Raw genomic sequence first — 6,218 nt, 5'->3', positions numbered from 1 at the left:
TTTACTGAAATCTCGACTAAACTTGAATTTGAAATGATTTGGCTAGTTTCTAGTACAAATTCATCCAGTCCGGCTCCATACAAAGCTGCAGAGCTCCGCTGCTTCAGATATTCCATTACACATTTTAGAAACAAAGAAAACATAGAATTTATACAGTCTTTGCAGACATGGTGGCAGGTTTTTTTTTTGCAACTGCAGAACTTTGAAATTTTTCAAATGAAATGAAACCAATAACATGCATTTGTATCGTGTTTTCTCGTGCATACATTTTATGATACATCGAACAAGTTGAACTGAAAATGCAATTCTATATTTACTACGAATGGGTGATCATCAAGTTTTTTTTAAATTTTATCACTGCTGGGTTGCCAGATGAGTACTCTTCAAATTTTTAATCTCATCTGCTAATTTTACTTCAATTTTAGCTTTTCTGTGTGTTTGGCATGTTTAGCTTATTTAGCTATTCTGTTATCTAAAAAGTTCAGATTACCAAAATTCAGCCACTTTGGTAAAGTTAAGCTTTACAGAAATTGGATAAAAATAAACAGAAAGTTCGGTAAAGATTCAAAAATATAACTTTTGGTGAGTTCTTATCGAAATTTGGCAACTTTTTGCTACTGAACTTGGTGTGTAAATCGATCTTAAAATGCAAACTGCAAGCAACAACTTGAACTCATCTATTTTTTCAATGCACAAGGAAAACCTATCATTTCACCAGATAGGGTAACCAATATAATTTGGACCCCCATATATTTTGGACCCCCTGGGTCGTATTATCACAACTTACACAGATTTAATGAAGAGGTGAAGCAAAATTTTAGAATCATTCGCTAAATTACATTGCTCTACACGGGTAGCAATCATTTCCTCACTGGAAATATCATTATTTGCCTTGAAATTAAATTTGATCAATCTGGTCATCCAGACGAATGTCTCAACATGTTTACAAAAAGAGATTGCGGTGCTGAGGAAACTTGCAGATGTAAACAAAAAACGTTTATCATTCTAGCGCATTAAATTCGCAAAGTTCGTGTAATCAGCCTTTGTCAATCAAGTAATTAGGAAGTGATCCAACTTATTCAAGTGGCAGATTCTTCGAAAAAAATTTCAAACGGGTTTAAACACCGGGTGTCCAAAATATATATTTCAGAGGGTCCAAAATGTATCTGGGTGTCCAAAACAGTGTAAACTGATGCTTTAAAAATTAGTCATTTTCATCAAATATTCAGCCAGAAATGACCTTGTGTATGTTTTTAACGAACAGCGGAGGCTTTTACGATCATACTTACATCATCATTATGCGTAATATCATCTGAATCTGTTTGATTCTGACTAAAATTCAAACTAATGTCCTCTAGGGGTCCAAAATTCGACCGTTACCCTATTTAAACCTTCTGAACTTTATATATTCCGTACTAAGACTCATAATAAACAAATATGTAGAACTAGAGGAAACCTAATTTCTAATAATAACTCTGCGGATTTTTCAAGAGTATTTGCAAAATTCGAAAATGGTTAACAACTTAAATTTATATACGTTAAGTAAAACTTTGAGTAAAACACTTTTTACAATATCGCTTTCACGACCCACCAAAAATCAGCCCGCGACCCACCAGTGGGTCGCGATTCATAGTTTGAGAAACGCTGGTTTATGCTGTTTTTTTATCGCTACCGCCACATAGGTACTTGGGAAGTGTGATCCTGCACAAAATCTGTTCTCATAGTAAATATGATATAAAACAAATTTCTGATTTGTGTTTTCGAGGGAAAATCATTAAAACGCTTGAAAAGCCTGAAAATAGCAGCGCACTTGACGACGTTCTCATATATTGAGTTTTCCTCTTGGTTCTCCTAATTTTATCTCACGAAACCTATTGCAAGCCTATCCATATGCGGGAAAACAAAAGATGAGCATGAGCATAGATGACCGTACAATTCGTAGTTGCTACTCCGTGATTGACCATTCTGCAGAACAATCGAAATTGCACTACCCTAATAAAAATGTATTATACATTGTCGATTGGGTGAATGATTGTATCATTCCGTGTATGATCAACATTATAGCCCGAAAGGGTTGTTAAGCACGTTGTATCATATTTTTCTATTAGGGTAGGAACCAACAAACGGAGCTTGGGAGTAACTACCGTCTCAATGTGCACAATTCGAGAATTCCAAACTTTATTAGTCAATAACGGCGCCGGCCACGTCCTTACGGTCATCGAGGAAGGAAAGGAATGTTAGTGTGACGTACGTTGCTACTAGAGACCGAGATCACCTCATTTTCTCCACGACTGTCACGGGAAGGAGTTTTTGTTAGTGGGGAGGGGGAGTCACATGATTTGGATTCACTTTGGTAACCCTGATAAAAAGTATCATAAAAATACGATAAATTTTATAGCTACAACACCATTTTTTCGAAAAATATTCACCATTAAACATATTGTAATTTACACAACACACTCACCATCACCCCTATTGTTCTATACCATTCGGCGAATGGTAAATGGCACTTTTACAATAAAAAATGGTGGTCGTTATGTATCTTAACCATAAAATTTTGAGAAAATTTTCATACACTTTTTCGCGAAAAACTATAGAATGTATTGTGTTTTTATGAGACATTTTTAGGGCAATTTTCAAAAGATAACAATATATCTTAATGTTTTTTCATTGTTCTTACAATACAAATACAATTAATTGAATGGCGTCAAATGAATCGTTGTTACAATAAAAATACAATAATATTTGTTGTTATTTGTAAGCAGTTTTCGCTTTTGAAAATCCATAGAATTTATACCGCATTTAGTTCACTACTGGACTGCGAACTGCGACATTCTAAGTGCGAAAACGTAAATAAAAGTGCGCGATTGCATCAAATCAGGTTGATGTCTTCGGCGTACAGGTCGGCGCACTATTTCATCAAACTATGGAGAACAAGTGCTCTGAAGACACCGAGTTGATTTGATGCAATCGCGCACTTTTATTCGTTTTCGCACTCGTTAAAACTAGTGCGATAGTCCAGTGGTAAACTAAATGCGCTATATATTTCCCGCTAACATTTATATCCAGCATTTACGAGCACTAACGTCCGCCAGAATGATATGCACATTTTATGATAAGAATCAAACACTCTGATGTCTGTCTGGTATGTATTGCTTGGCAGCTGTTGATAAGATCTATCTTCAATCTTTTCAAATAACTGCCAAATATCACAAGTCAGACCTCAGGTCGTATGATCCATACGACAACAATAATACTTATTGTTATTTATTTGTTACAAATTGTTTTTAAGTGTAATTGAGAAATAAACTCTTTTTTAATAAAAAGTCCATGAGAACTTTGCAGGCACTTTTGCAACTATTTAAAAACAACTTAAATTAATTTTTACTGATAATAACTTTAAATTATTATAGAACTATTGAAAAACAATCGAATCAATCAGTCATTAATACACCTCGTCCTTTTTTTACGTCCATGCTTGGCTAAGCGACAAAAAATTCTACCGCTTAGACAATGAGCAAACTCAACAGTTTTATATTTTTTAAAACATCTTCGTGATTGTGAGAAGTGTACAAAAATATAAAAATGTGTATTTTGATCATTATTTTGTCGGTAGAATTTTTTTTCGCTAAGCCAATAGTGGACGTAAAATGAGGTTTGGGTGTAAAGCTAATGTTTACTTATTGTACGAACTATATGGGCTTGATTTCTATTGTAAAAAGTAACAATATATCTACTATGTGTTTTATTGTGAACAATAAAACCAGTCATTTGTTAATAATATTTACCATGTAATGAATGGTAATTTTTTATCCGGGAAGTGATGTGATTCATGCAACCTTTACTCGAGTCAAAACATTTATTCTCTCTCTCTCTCTCTCTTCTTGGCGTAACGTCCTCACTGGGACAAAGCCTGCTCCTCAGCTTAGTGTTCTATGAGCACTTCCACAGTTATTAACTGAGAGCTTTCTCTGCCAATGACCATTTTGCATGCGTATATCGTGTGGCAGGCACGAAGATACTCTATGCCCAAGGAAGTCAAGGAAATTTCCTTTACGAAAAGATCCTGGACCGACCGGGAATCGAACCCGACACCCTCAGCATGGTCATGCTGAATATCCGTGCGTTTACCGCCTCGGCTATATGGGAATAAAAAACATTTATTCATTTTGACTAAAATATTACAAATGTCGACACCGAAGATGACGAACCATTCAAATTTTTGTGTAAATGCAAAAAATGAAAGAAACATATTTATTATCAACTAAGTGTGCATTGGGAACTAGCGCCGACACATCCTTTAGCATTAATTATTATGATAAAATGGAACGAGCTCACCAATAAACATCCTTCGAAGTGCCCAGTGCGTATGTGCTAAACCATCTTCCACTAACTGCCCTCTTCTCTGAAATCACACTGAACCGCACATTCAAATTGACGATGACGACGACGCGGCCGGTCCGAATGAAAAAAGCGGCCTCTTCACTTTGCCTCCAAAATCACACTAAACCGTCCCGTACGAAGATGAGCACAGCCAAATCGGCGACGACGACGCGGCGGTCCGAATGAAAAAAGCGGCTTTTTCACTTTGCCTCCAAAATCACACTCTCCATATGCGGGAAAACAAAAGATGTTTACAAAGTTTTTACAAATTCCTAACACGGAGAATTTGAACACAAATTACTAGTACGCAGGCATTTGGAGTGGTCAATTATGTTTAACAAAAAGTGCGACGTTGAAGAAGTCGTCATTGATACAATTGGGTTCTTTAGGGGTATCCAGATTATTGCATAATCGGAATCTCCGTCCAAAAATTAGTCGAAATCCAGAATTTCATCATTTTTGGTGCCCGGGAACTATTTTTAAAATGCATTTAAAGTTTGTATGGAGACATTTTTTTGTTCGGGGTGAACTGTCACTTTATCGATTGAACTGTCATTCTAGCCACGGAAATTGAAACTGTTTTGTTCATTTAACCATCAAAACAAAGAAATTGGAACGCAATAAAATCACCTAATACTCAGAAAAATGAGCTCTTTCGATTAGGCTAAAGAAAATGGCAATATTTAATTCACTAAACAACCCAATTGTCATCATCAAATTCAAAAGCTTTCGCAAAAGTTTTCTCGTTCAGAACTTTTGTTTTTTTTTGAATTTTAAATGTATTCACCATTCTCCACCCAAAACACAGTGAATACATTTTTACTGCAAACAATTTAGTTTAAAAAGAGAAAACTACTATTGAATTTTCAATGATAGGGTCTGGGACCATTTGGGCAGGAGCACCTATTTTGGGCACTTGCTGCTATAACTCAGTGAATTTCAAACCGATTGACTTGAATTTTGAAACATGGCTAGCTGCTGTGCCTAGCTGATCTTGTCTCAAAAATCAAGCCAATCGGTTCAAAATTGACTGAGTTATAGCAGCAAGTGCCCAAAACAGGTGCTCCTGCCCAAATGGTCCCAGACCCTATATCGACATCTGAATGTTATATTAGTTTCTTACCTTACACAAGTGCAGAATTAGCTAGTAAGTTAAAATACACGTTAAAAAAATAAAAACATACACGACAGCACTGAAATGTCAAATGTATCGATCCAAACGTCTCGTAACCAGTTCGGCTTTCGGAAGGGGAAGTCGACCGGTTACAGCCGTGATAGCACTACTGCGCAGCTCTGTGTAGTAGTGACTCTGGATGTAAGGACAGCGTTCAATAGCGCCAATGGTGCGGCTATTGCCGATGCGCTCCTGCGTCTTCCAGAATCGAGTACCTACTAATTTACGACACAGATGTCGGAAGTGCTTTCACTGGCATAATTTTAGTTCAGCTATCATTACTTTTATTGAGCAACAATTCAACATGTATACTTGTTTATGACATGCGATTGTTAGTTGGAATTGTACCGGTCACTTTCATACGTTTCACAAAACAGAAGACTAAATATTGCAGATTTCGCCCCAAATTGGACTAACACACTATTTTTGGTACCCCTAAAAAGTGTGATAAAAGTGCACAGTTACATCGGATCGTCTCGACGTCTTCGGTGCACTTATTCATTGATTTACAAGGAATAAGTGCACCAAAGACTTCAACTCGATCCGACGTGGTCCTGCGCTGGAATCACACTTTGAAGGTATGTGCACACTATTGTGTCAGTCCAATTTGGGGTGAAGTCAGCAATAATAAGCTTGAATTTTTAAATAAATACACGATATC

This window comes from Aedes albopictus, chromosome 2 (assembly GCF_035046485.1).
Source record: "Aedes albopictus strain Foshan chromosome 2, AalbF5, whole genome shotgun sequence".
NCBI classification, from domain to species: domain Eukaryota; kingdom Metazoa; phylum Arthropoda; class Insecta; order Diptera; family Culicidae; genus Aedes; species Aedes albopictus.
This window is presented reverse-complemented; position numbering follows the sequence as displayed.